Here is a 14,590-nt window from a genome sequence, read left to right as displayed (position 1 = left end):
TAACCCTTACGAGCCAGGCCATGATATCTTCTCGCTACTACCATCTGTCAGGAGACACAGGAGCTTTAAATGCCAGAGCTTCATCAACAGTTATAGCTCGACATGCATCAGCCTCCTGAAGCAGCATGGATAAGTTCACTCATTCAGGTCTGAAATGATTCTTCAGCCTATGCGCTCACTGTCAAGGACCCCTCAACTCATTTTCTCGCAGTATTTTTTTTTCTTTTTTGTTATTAGTATTTGTGCGATTTGTCTTAATTTGCAAATTGCATGTATTTCAGTCTTTGTTTATGTGTGTTTTTTTATAAATTCTATCGTGTTTCTTTATTTTTTCTGCATATGCGGGCAAGAAAATCCATCGCAAGGTGGTATACGGTGACATATACGTACTTTGATCATAAATATCCTTCGTACTTTGAATTGATCAAGTCAATTCAAGTCACGTCACTTTTATTGTCATTTCAACCATAACTGCTGGTACAGTATATAGTAAAAAAGAGACAACGTTTTTCAGGACCATGGTGTTACATGACACATTAGAAAAAAAAACCTAGACTGCACTACGTAAAAAACAACACAGAGAAAAGGAACAAAAACACACACACACAACAACTACGCTAGACTACAGACCTCGTCAGGATTGCATAAAGTGCAAAAAACAGTGCAGGCATTACAATAAATAATAAGCAGTACAAAAGGGCAAGGTGTCAAGCCAGACGCTGGATATTAAGGAGTCTGATAGCTTAGGGGAAGAAACTGTTACATAGTCTTGTGAGAGCCCGAATGCTTCGGTGCCTTTTCACAGACGGTAGGAGGGAGAAGAGATTGTTATGAGGGGTTCATGGGGTCCTTCAAAATGCTGTTTGCTTTGCGGATGCAGCGTGTAGTGTAAATGTCCGTGATGGCGGGAAGTGAGACCCCGATGATGTTCTCAGCTGACCTCACTATCCGCTGTAGGGTATTGCGATCCAAGATGCTGCAGTTTCCGAACCAGGCAGTGATGCAGCTGCCCATGATGCTCTCAATACAACCAATGTAGAATGTGATGAAGATGGGGGCTGGGAGATGGACATTCCTCAGCCTTCGCAGAAAGTAGAGTCGCTGCTGGGCTTTCTTTGCTATGGAGCTGGTGTTAAGGGACCAGGTGAAATTCTCCGCCAGGTGAACACTAAGAAATTTGGTGTTCTTAACGATCTCTACCGAGGAGCCGTTGATGTTCAGCGGGGAGTTGTCGTTCCGTGCCCTCCTGAAGATAACAACCATCTCTTTTGTTTTGTTCACATTAAGAGACAGGTTGTTGGCTCTGCACCAGTCCGTTAGCAGCTGCACCTCCTCTCTGTTAGCTGACTCGTCGTTCTTGCTGATGAGACCCACCACGTCGTGTCATCAGCCAACTTGATTCGAGCTGTGTGTTGCAGCACAGTCGTGGGTCAGCAGAGTGAACAGCAGTGGACTGAGCACACAGCTCTGTGGGGACCCCGTGCTCAGTGTGATGGTTTTGGAGATGCTGGTCCCGATCCGTACTGACTGAGGTCTCCCAGTCAGGAGATACTCTGATTAGAATGTATCCTCTCTGAGATGTCAGCCTGTTCCTTTACTGGGTCCCTTCATATCTTTGCTTGTTTTCTTCTCAGTTTGATTAACTGCTGACTTACTTTTCAAAGATATCCCTGTCTCTCATAGTGTTGCTTAAAATCCCCATGCTCTCCACAGTTATAACAGAAAATACCGATTGCTTCTCTGGTCAAGAGCCCTTTTCACCAACATTCTTCTGCGTCGTAAGTCCTACATGGATCATGTTTCCCAACAGACGTGTCACGTTTAGCTGAAACAGTATCAGATAACCGTCAAATCAACTCAGCTCAGAGGTTTTCCACCTCATTCCTCAAAAGCTCTATCGCTGTGGCATTAGGGGTCACTTTAGCTTCAGAGGCTATCACTGAAGATACTGCTCAGCTTTTGGAAATCTTCCACGTCGCAATCATGTTTCCTTCCTCTCTAACGTCTTCAAGTAATTCGTTAAAAGATGGAAGAGGACGCATTTTGTGGATTACAGAAATACGTAGAGCAGTCATCTCATGTTACAGCGTGCACTTCACAACTTGCTCCATCCTCCAGCAATTTCTCTCAGACAGTTGAATGTCCCCTTTGTGGCATAAACAGTGCAGCAATTTCTCCAAACTGAAAAGGCAGGCAGATAGCTTGTCTTCTTTCTCCTGAAATGTGTGGCTAAATGTCATTATAAGATCAGCTGAACTTGCAGTACTGCCAAAAGCATCTTCCACGGCTTGTTAGTAATTATCTGATGTGTCTAATGGATGTTCTGCCTTTAGGATCCTCACTGTATCAGCTACTCGACCTTTTAAACCCTTTTCATATTAGCTGAGCCTGCCATTCATCCAATAACCGAGATGTTCTCTTTCCCATCAGGTGTGGGCTTGACTCCAGAGAACAATCTCAGCCGACGATAAATTTGGCTCACTGCAGGTAAGCCTTTGACATTTCTCAACCAGTAATGTAATTGATGAACCCAGCTCAGAATTTAAAGTTCTAACCCCTGAAGGACCGTTAGAACTTTCAGTTCAGGCAACTCATCCCTCACTTCGCTGAAAACAGAAAAGCTTGTCTTTAAAAACTTATCCCTCAGCTGCATAAAATATGTCTTTAAAAATATGGACTACCCATGGCCCCACCTCTCCAAGCTCCCTTATCTTATTAGAGAGTGCGACATTAGTTACATCACTGATAACCTGGATGAACATGACATTCTTACCAGCTGACCTTCAACCAGTGTAACATTTCCCAATAATTTTACAGAACTCAGCACACTGAGCAGCATTTGATCAGGGGTTAGAACAGCAACCCTGCTCAGAACCCAGGCATTACTTGAGGACAATTGCTTTGAATTGCACCAAACTTTGAAACTCTCGGCATTCACAACAATGTACTTTCATTACCGTACACCTTACTATCCCCAAATACAAGTTTAAACACTGCCTAAACACACAAATAAAATACGCAATAAACTGCTTAATCAATCCTTAACCAACATTCGCACAGCATCCAAAATCTTAATGGGCTAGACCTGCCTTTTCACTTCCTCCCTCACCTCCATTCAGGACCCCAAACAGTCCTTCCAGGTGAAGCAACACTTCACCTACGAATCTGCTGGGGTTGTCTCATATGTCTGGTTCTCCCAATGTAGTTTCTACATTGGTGATCCATTGTAATTTGGGGGTCTACTTCATTGAGCACGTCTGCTCCAACAACTAAACGAGGAGATTCTCGGTGGCTATACATTTTAATTCTGATTCCCATTCCAGTTCCATCATATTGGTCAATGGCTTCCTTATGCAAGAAGAGGCCACCCTCAGGGTGGAGAAGCAACACCTTATATTCCGTCAAAAGATTCTTTCACCCCACTCCTTTCCTCTTCTGTTCTCCACTCTAGCCATTCAATTCTTCTTACCTACCCATCGCTTCCCCTTGTGTCACCATCTCCTTCCCTTTCTGCTCTGGTCTACTCTCCTCTATCAGATTCCTTCTTCTCCTTCCCTTTACATTTCCCACCCATCAGCCTTCATCTATCATCTTCTAGCTAACCTCTTTTCACTCCCCTCACCTTCTGATTCGGACATCATCCCCCTTTTTTTCAGTCCTAAAGAACGGTCTTAGCCTATAAAGTTGAGTTATTCAATTTCGAAGACTCTACCTGACCTGCTGAGTTCCTGCAGAAATTTGGAAGTGTTGCCCAGGCATTTAAGTACTTTTTGGATAAGCATGAACCACCCACGCACAGTAGGTTACAGACCATGTGCTGAACTAGTGGAAAGATATTGCAGATAGTCGGCATAGACATCAAAGTCTCTCAGCTGCATAAACATTTGATTGTGAAAGTGCAGTGGAATCCTGGCACACAAAACCTCAGGTCGGACTGAAATGAAGTATAGAAAACTCAGGAGGATGGATTGATGTTATACAAGGAGATGGAGTGTCAATTGATGAATAAAATCGTCTTCACATACGGCACCAAATCTCCCCTTTCCCCCATCATCAAGTGTGTTACAACCAAATACATAAGTTATGCTCCTTTCAAATGGGAAATTTGTGAACCTTTGTGGATAATATTACAAGAAGTTAACAACAATTTCTTGAGAGTGGGAGTGTGCAATTGTCAACTTAAATGTTAAGGGGTTCTGTGAGACAAAGAGAGCCGAGGGCTCAGCCAGCCAAAGGCCCAGCAGGCAGTATTGGCATGTCACTGCCATGGCTCTGTAGAACCAAGAATATGGCCCACTGTACACCCCATCACAGGTACCTCCACCACAATGCATCTTCTGTCCACCGCACTGCATCTACGCTGATCACAATGTCTATCTTTACTGATACTTCTTCCCTTCATGAATTCCAAATCCCTTTATGACCCGTTGGCCTCTGTTAATTCACTGTGCCTCTTACACGGTTCATGAACAATAACAATACAAGCAGATAGGGCCAGAAACAAGCAAATGCATCCAGTCTTCATCTGCTGATGCGCTGAGTACAAGAGAGTGGACATCACATTAGAGTTGGTCTGGCTACACTTTGGCGTATCGTGTACAGTTCTAGGCGCTATTCTATGGATTCATGAGATTAAGCATTGTGGGAACAGAAAGTATTCGGAAGTATGATACTGGGCTTAGTAGGCTTGGGTTATACTGAGATACTGCAAATACTGTGTCTGTTTTCCTTGCTGGAGGCTAAAAGGTGACATAATAGAGGTATATAAAATTGTTAGGCATTGTCTCTGGGTATCTTGCTTATCTATTTCATTTCCTACCACTGCCCAAAATTAGGGAGCATGGTCTAAGGTGACAGGGAAGAATTCAGAGTGAATGTGAGGGCTAAATATTTCACATGAAGAATCGCTGGAATCTGGAATGAGCTACCTGAAGTGTAGGTGGAAGCAGGAACTCACATCTTCTCTATGTTCAACAATATTCTCTCAACCCTACCATTCACGTATGTATTCTGGCCTGATTCAGTTTCCAGTTTCCAGAGGACTGGTATATAGAAGCAAAGATGTAATGCTGAGGTTCTGTAACACATTGGTCAGATCACACTTGGACTATTGTGAGCAGATTTGGGCCCGTTATCAATGAACGGATATGCCGGCCTTGGAGAGGTTGCAGGAGAAGTTTACAGGAATGATCCAGGGAATCAGATAATAATTGGAGCAGACTCAATGGCCTAATTCTGTTCTCATGTCTTATTGTCTTATAAAGAACAACTGACCCAGCACAGATCCCTACTTCATACAGCTAATCGCAGGCCTCCAAATCAGTGAGATAACCATACAATATACTCCCTTGCTTCTCCTAAAACAAAGTTGACTCCAGTTGTCTACTTTATCCTGAGTTAATATTCTGGTCTCGCCTACCATGCAGCACTTTGTAAAAGGTCATGTAAGGTTTGTCCATGACTTTCCGTTCATTGAACCTTCTTGAAAAATTTCAAGACGGTTCGACATGACTCACCCCAGCCCCACACCTCCACAAATGGTTGCTCTCTTAAGTGGTTACTTGAATCTTCTATATTCCTCAAGTGCTTCATTTGACCATAACTGTCTATACCCTTCCTGACCAGTATCTCAATATTGCTACACAACTAAGGACACTTATAACTAAAGCCTTTCTTCAACTTAGAATCTGAACCAGAGGACATTCTCTATCCTTCTCTATAATTAACTGTAGTGGAATAACGATCACTAGGTCTAACATTTTCCAGTACACTCACTTCGGTCTCCCACTCGTTCTCATTCCCCAAGAGGAAAATCAGTAACATGATGTCTGTAGATGTTCTTACTACATATTAAGTAAGGAACTTTTCCTGAACACATTTCTACAAACTCTGTAACATCTTGTCCTCGTACACTACGGGCGTCCCAATCAACATGTTGAAAGTTAAAATCACCTACCATCAGAAATGTATACATCTTGCAAATGTTCGCAATTTCTCTACAAATTTGTTCCTTTAATCCTATTTACTACTGGTAAGTCTATAATACAGCCCCATTAATGTGATCATCCCTTTAAATTCCTCTGTTCCACCCAAACTGTCTCAGTAGACAAACATTTTGTGATCACTATCATGGGATATTCAATGATGACTAATGTCTCCCCTCCTAATTTAAGGACCCTCCATACCATGTCAAAAACAACATATCCCCAGAGCATTTAACTGCCAGTCCCGACAATCCAACAACCAAATCTCAATAATGGCTGCAACATCGTAATTACACTTGCCTAGTCACATTCTAAGTTCATCTAAGACACCCTGTAACGAAATCGACACAACTCAAAACCTTGGTAACACCTCACCTAACCTTTCAGTTTCCATCTTTGCTTGCAGACCTAGTAACTACCTCCCCCCAAATCCACTGCACTTGCTGGCCAGCTATTCCGGTTTCCTAAACCGGTAACTCTACTGTGTTAACCATCCCCTCGCCAAGAGCAAACTTTTCCACAATGATATTGGACCCACCAGATGAGGTGCAAAATTTCCCCTTTGTACAGGACCCACATGCTCTGGAAAATGATCCAAAGATATAAAGCCCACCCTCCAGGACTATCTCCTTAGCCATGTGTTAAACTGCTCTTTCAATATTTTTATTAATGTATTCAAGAAGATATAACAAATACAGAGAGTATATATATATATAACATTACTAACAGAATACAGACAATAGAAAAATTGAACTGTATAGGACTGAGTAACATACGTGTATATAGTACTCCGGTAATGATTACTGATACTGCAAATTTATAAAGAGTATACGTTAGGCATTTTATGTATATGAATAAAATCAATTATGTTATTCTAGTTAACAACTTGGCAATACTTTTTAATTTTTTTTTTCCTTCTTCTTACCCATTGGCTTTCTTGGTAGGAGCTAGAGTTTTAGGTTGTAGGTTAGATAAAAATTAGTATGTGGCATGGATGGCATTCCTGAGATCACCAGCTTGTGCCCTGAGCCCTACAGGCCTGTGCACCTGTATTTGTTAACAGTGGTCTTATCTGGAGTCACTAAGCCCTTGTGCTTTCTGTTTAGTCTTGCCAAGTTTATTCTGACTAGCATGGGTTTTCCATCTATGGTACTGTGATTATTTAAAGTGGCCTCCTAATTAACGCTTATTGCGGGGTCATTGTGTTTCTGGAATGCTTCGGGTTGCGATGTCGCTCAGGCAAGCCACCGACATTCTACTGGAATTCCAGTGATTAAATTCTTGCTTCTGTCTCTACATGGGTGTCTCTGTCCTTTCTCCGCACCTGGCTTCAATCACACTTCATAACAGATTGGAGCTGCTGAATTTTTAAGACCATAAACGTTGGAGCAGGATTAGGGCATTTGCCCATCAAGCCTGCTCCACATTTGGACACAGCTGATTTATTATCACTCTCAATTACATTCTCCTGCCTCCCGCCTGTAAACTTTAACACACTTACTAATCTAGAAACTACCAAACTCCATTTCAATATACCTAACAATTTGGCCCTCACAGCTGTCTTTGCAATGTATTGCACAGATTCATCACCCTCTGACTAAACAAATTTCCTCCACATCTCTGTTCTAAAGGAATGCCCTTGAATGTTGAGACTGTAATCTCTGATCCTGCTCTCCCACTATAAGAAACATGCTCTTCAGGTCCACTTTATCTAGCCCTGTCAATATTTTGTAGGGTTCAGTGATATCCCCTACTCGCTGTTCTAAAACTCCTGTGAGTAGGGACCACATTCACCAAACGATCCCATTATGTTATTCCGAGGATAGCTCCAATGACAGCACGTATTCAGGGGAGTCTGCATTGTTGTGTGTTGTGTGTTGGGGAAATCATATCTTACAAATGTAAGAAATTTTTATTAAGAAATTGAAAAAATTCGATTGATGAGGGCTTGACGGCAGATAGTGAATACAAGGCTTGTAAAATAGGCACAGTCACAATCCTGAATAGCTAAATATCATATATCTCAGTGGCCAAGATATGAAAAACTCCTAACGTAGTGTAGGTTGGTGGGAATGACGTGCATTGGGAAACAGACGGATTTCAGGGACTTTCTTAGTCGAATGGCTTATTTGGGTGCTGCACAACTCCATGGCATCAAACACACTGGTCCTATGTAAACAACATCATTCAAACTTGATCTATATAAAAGTATCAGCAGGTGGTTGCTAAATATAGACATGATAAATATAGATTAGAACTAGTTGTAGATGAATCACTTCTATCACGTAAATTCAATGTTGATGAATTTACCTCCTTTTCCCCTCCCCACTCTCCCCACACCTTCTCCTCACACCCCTGTCCCCTTGAACATCCTGTCCCCTCTCCACTCAACCTACGGCCCCGGAAATGCTTTCCTTTCCTCTTCTGTACCTTCAGCTCCAAAGACCCCGCGATTACCCTGCCCTTCATCAGCTGCGTGCTGTCATTTGTCAAGATGACCAGCAAGCATGTGACCAGCGGGCTTCTGTATTTAATGTATGTGCGAAAGTTCCACATTGTAATCGTTTTCCCAAACGTGCACGTAGACTTCATGTTAAGGACGTTCACCGTCACGTAAAACGTAACGTAATGATTTCGATAGTTGTGGTCCTATTGGAGACTGTGATCGACAGCTGCAATTCTCTGCAAGTTGGTTCTCAGACCCGCCACGCGACCTGGTGTTTCGCTATCTTTATTTGTGGCCTGGAAGACAGAAGCCTTCAGGGAGCAGATGGTAGACAGCTTTGTTCCTCACCTATGTCACCAGCTGAAACGTCAAGAGAATGTGAAATATGGAGGTAGTAGGCAGTGTGTGGTACTACCGTCGGAAGAAATCCTCTGCACTTGAGTGATCCTCTCTCGCTCTCTCTTTATGGTATATGAAAGCCTCTCGGTCCCTGAGTCAGAGAGTTTAGAGCTGTGATGTGTAATTTCATAATATCCAAACAGTGAGCTGTAGGTCCCTGAACTCGTTTGTTACAGAAATGACCTCTCTTTCCGTCGCCAGTGAGAAAGAACCTGTCTGAGATACTGAGGTATTGAGATGGGATGGACTGTAGCTTTTTTTTTTTTGATGACCTCTCCAGATCATGGTCTCTTTGGTGTCTTTGCAATTGCTTGTATGGTGGGGGTGGGGTGAGGTACAGGAGTCAGTGGGTTTGCTGCAGTAAGTGGGGGTGGGGGATGGTCGAAGCTTTTGCTGCTGCTTTTGTTTGAGAGGGGGAGGGTGGGCTTGCTGTACAGACATCTCTGTTACTCATTCTTTGGGTTTTTTTTTTGTTTCGTGGATGTCTGCGAGGAGTAATACTTACAGGTTGTGCACTCTATGCGTTCTCTGATATTAAACAGAACCATCGAACCATTGATTGCTATCTGGGTGATGGTCGCTTTCACATTTGATCAATTTTGGTCATTTGCTGTGAGAAGCTAAAGACAAAACATTGCAACGACAGGACAGTGACTGCAATGTGATGCTGAGAGATCTGTATTCCTCTACAGATATGTAATAACAGTTGGTGTAGAGGTAATAGCAGTTTCCTGGGGACGCATCTCGAAATGAAGTTTGCATGCATTCCCTGCATGGGCCGCATTCAATACATTTCATCGTATTTTGATTTCTTGTATCTAATTCAATGTGATCTTGCTGTTAATTGTATTGACAGCCAGGCAGATTGCAGCAGCCAGCAGAGTTTTCAGGAGACTGTAGGAGCACAGTAAAGTGGAGATTGACAAGGATCCAGGGATAGATAGCTGCAAGAAGTCCATGGTTTTGCCTTTCAGTACAGCAGGCATTTTCATGTTGCTGTGGATTTCGATTTCTATCAACGTGTTAATCAGATTGTTCATTAGCCTGCTGCGGATCCATTTTTATACTGGAAATATCACAGTAGCAATTCTACTGCAGATGCTACGTTTCTACATCAACACAATTACTTACATGGTTACTTAGAGCAAATTGCGAGCAGAGTTAATGAACGTGGTGAAATAGTTTTGTCATGGTCTGGACCGTGAAATCAGCATTACATTTCACGGTCTGGTCGATGGACTCCGGACTCTGGGTCTTCTGTTTGTACCTTGCTTCAGATGGACAATCATAGGCACTTGACGCTCGTCTTGGGGCTGGGAATGTAAGTGGCCCTGGGTTCGAGTGGGGGTGCTGGTTCGTCTCGTCAGTATCCCCTTGGACAACCTGCTGGCGGAAGGCTAGTGCAGCCATTCGTTACCTCTAGTCCTGTTTGGAAGACCATGGAGACTTGTTGTTTCCAGTCGGAGCGGTCATCGGGGTATGGATTCTACCGTTTCAGGGGCCAGCTGAGTGGCGTCTGCCACTCCGATCTAGAAATGGATTTGGCTGTTTCCATAGCCGGCCAAGGCTGTTGGCCGCCCCGAGTCTCGAAGCCGCCCCATGTTGAGCTCCTTTCCTGTTCTCGCCTCCGTTGGGTAAGTCAGGCCACCTATGTCGTTACCCTGAGGGAGGACTGTTCTCTCCCCTCCCCATTTGAATCCCTAACAGCTTCTTCGGCGTTTTACCTCGGCAGTCATCACGGCCTGCCGTCCAAGGAAGGGGCCCGGCCGTGCTAAAACATCCCTGCACTGCACCCTAGCAAGGGTCCCGGACCTGTGATCTAAGAAGGAGTACCTCGCCCTGTCCAGGAAAGCATCGAAGAACCCTTGCCTAGTCCAGTCCTATAGACACGCCATGTCTTCTCCTAGTTCCGGGTTCCGAGAACGTGGCAAGACCCAGGTAATGGCTCCTTGTCCAGTCTCTGGCTCGAAGTCCAAGCCCAGGCTCCTAGTTCCCACATTCCTGTCCTGGTCCCACTTTTCTAGCCAAAGTCCTCACCCACGTCCTTGTCCTGTCTCGTCCGTAACTCTAGTCCAGTCCAGATCCCATTACTTTAGTGTATGTGTCTCGCATTTGGGTCCGTTCCCAAAGCTCCCACCCCACCATGACAAGTCTCTTAATTGGATAACGAATTTACTGGAATCATAAAGGCAATCATTATAAATGCATAGATTTAAATACTCTGTTCTGTGATCTCTGGTGTTCTCTCAGTGAAATGGGGAGCTATGAGGTCTCCATGAAAGATATAACAATCCACTCTGGTCTAACACATCTTGGCGAGTGTCATTCCACAGATATTTCATGTCAGCTGGGTCCTACACCTCAATAAGAAGAGAGAAAGTCAGAAAGACAGAGCCAGGGATAGAGACATGAAGCTCTATCTCTCTATTCCCTTCTGCTGCAGTTCATATTTTCCACACTCCCAGCTCCTTCCTGTTTCTACACACCCACCTCAGTTTTGTTGTTGCTTATCACACTAATATCTCTCACATCTCTTCATGTACCAATATAACTCTCTCTCTTTTTCTTCCCTCTCTGTATTTTCTTTCACCCAGACCCGGAGATCTCACACTTGTTATTTTCATATTGCTGACCATATATCAGTATCTTCCAACATAAATTTGTTTAATTGTTTCGCCTCACAAGGGTAACATTCCTGTTTCTCCTTGTAGCACCTCTGATGTGTCTTCTGTTTCACAGATTCCTTCTGTCTCCATCTGCTTCATTGATCCATCTCCGAAATTCAGACATCACCATAACAAAAGAATCATAGAGGGGGGGGGGGCAATTTGGACTTGAACCAAGGTAATCCACACTCAGTGGCCTTTGTATCAAGTACACTTGTACACCTGCTGAATAAAGCAAATACTGTATTGAATCAGCAAATCACGTGTCATCAACTCAATGCATAGAAGTATTCAGACATTGTTAAGATGTTCAGTTGTTGTTGTTCAAACTGACCATTGACAAGAGAAGAAATGTGATCTAATTGACTTTGACTGTGGATTATTTTGATGCCAGTCAGAGTGATTGGTGTATCTCAAACTGTCAATCTCCTGAGAGGCAGGTAGATGGAGATGAGACCATGGCCAGATCAGCCAATGATCTTTTAGATGGCAGAGCAGGCTTGATTGGTCAGATGGCCTACTCCTGCTCCTATTTCTTATCTTTATTATGTTGGAGTTGAGTGGAAAAGAGCACTGGCAGGGATGACAGCAGAGTAGCAAAAACTGTAATTTCTGGAACCAGTTCAGAAAGTACAAGATTATATATGTCCCAGAGAGGAAGAAGTGTTCTAAAGGAAAGATGACACAACCATGGCTAACAAGAAAAGTCAAAGCCAACATAAAGTCTAAAGGGAGTGCATACAATAGAGTAAAGATTAGTGGGAAGTTAGAGAATTGGGAAGATTTTAAAAACCAACAGAAGGCAAGTAAAAAGTCATGAAGGTAAATAAGGTACAAAAGTGAGCTAGCCAATAATATTGAAGAGGATAGCGAAAGTTTCTTCAGATATCTAAAGTATAAATGAGAAATACGAGTAGATATTGGATCACTGGAAGGGAATGCTGAGATATAGTAAAACGGGGCAATGAAAAAATGAATGAACTAAATAAGTATTCTGCATCAGACTTCACTGTCAAAGGCACTAGCCGTATGGTGCAAGTCCCAGGTGTCAGGGTTATAAAGAGTGTGAAGTTACCATATCTGGACAGAATGGTTTGGGAAGCTGACAGGGCTGAGGGTAGGTGCGCCACCAGTACCAAATGATGTTTCTGAAAGAGGTGGCTGAAGAGCTGTGGAGGCATTAGTAATGATCTTTCAAGACTCATTAGATTCTGGAATCATTCTGGAAGACAAGAAAATTGCAAATGTCATCCCACTCATCAAGAAGGGAAAGAGGCAGAAGAACGGAAACGATAGGGCAATTAGTATGACCTCAATGGTGAGAAGATGAAGTTGATTATTCAGGAAGAGCTCACAGGGTACTTGGAGGCACATGATAAAATAGGCCATAGACAGTATGGTTTCCTCAAGGGAGATTGTTGCCTGACAAATCTCTTGGAATTCTTTGAAAAGGTAACAAGCAGAATAGACAAAGGAGAATCGGTTGATGTTTTGCACTCTGATTTTCAGAAAGCCTTTGACAAAATACCACACACGAGGTGGCTTACAAGTGACGAGCCCATAATATTGCAGGAAAGATTCTAACAGATAAAACAGTGGCTGATTGGCAGGAGGCAAAGAGTGGGAATAAACGGAGCCTTTTCCGACTGGCTGCAGGTGAGCAGTGGTGTTCTACTGCGTCTGAATTGGAACCAATTCTTCTAACGTTATATGACAATGATTTGGATGATGGAATTGATTGCTTTGTAGCCAAGGTTGCAGATAATATCAGGATAGTTGGAGGGGAAGGTAGTTGTGACGATGTAGAGAGGCTGCAGAAGGACTTAGAGCTTAGGAGAATGGGCAAAGAAAAGGCAGATGAAAGTGTCGGGAAATGTGTGGCCATGCACTTTGGTAGAAGAAATGGTTGACTATTTTCTAAATGGAGAGAAGATACTGAAAACTGAGATGCCGGATTTGTACAGGATTTCCTGGAGTTTACAGGTTAAGTCTGTGGCAAGGAAGGCAAATAAAATGTTAGCATTCATTTCAAGAGGACTAGAATATAAAAGCAAGGATGGAATGTTGAGACTTCAGAAAGCATTGGCAGTATTGTGAGCAGCTTTGAGCCCATCATCTTAGAAAGGATGTGCTGAGAATGGTGAGGATTCAAAGGAAGTTCACGAAAATGATTCCAGCAGTGAAGGGTTAGTTATATGAAGAGCGTCTGAAGCTTCTGGTCTTGTATTCACTGGAAGTCGGAAGAATGAGGGGTGACCACATTGAAAGCTACCGAACTGTCAAAGTCTTTGAAAGTGGATGTGGAGAGGATATTTCCTGTGGTGGAAGAGTCAAAGACGAGAAGTCATAGCCTCAGGATAGGGTGTCCTTTTGTAATGGTGATGAGGAGGAATTTCGTTAGCCAGAGGATGGTGAATCTGTGAAATTCGTTGCCACACGCAGTTGTGGTGGTCAAGTATTTATGTATTTTTAAAGCAGATTGATAGATCCTTGATTGGTCAGGCCATGAAGGGTATGAGGAGGAGCTGAGAGGAAAATTAGATAAGCCATGATGAAATGGCAGAGCAGACTCGATTGAACTAATGGTCTAATTTTGCTGTTATATCATATAGTCTAACTATTGAATCATCAACTATCTAAATAAGATTTCTCTCCCGAAGTCAATCCGCTAACATTTTTAGATGATTCTCTCTCAGGTGATTTACTCAAGATGCTGATAGCAATGAATTTATTCACAAATTACTGCAATGGCAAATTCATTGCTGTTGATATGTTGTGGAAGTTTTGAACATATCTGGCAGATTTATTAGATTATAGCCGAATATGTGAAGGGATGGCCCAATGAAATCAAATAAAAATCAAATCAGGTTTAATTGTCATTCAAATCTTACCTAGATACAGCGGAATAAGACAGCCTTTTTCTGGGATATGGTGCAAAACATTTAAATAGCAAGAAAACTTGAAAATAGTGAGTAAAGTTCAAAAATGAATGTCGTATAATTCAAAAATTGAGCAAAAAAGAATATATATAATATATTATAAGACCTGAGTGGCAATGCTCGGCAGCCGATTGTCCAGTCTCCCGGCAATGCGCT

This window comes from Hemitrygon akajei, chromosome 24, assembly GCF_048418815.1.
Source record: "Hemitrygon akajei chromosome 24, sHemAka1.3, whole genome shotgun sequence".
Lineage (NCBI taxonomy): Eukaryota > Metazoa > Chordata > Chondrichthyes > Myliobatiformes > Dasyatidae > Hemitrygon > Hemitrygon akajei.
Note: the sequence above shows the minus strand (reverse complement) of the source record.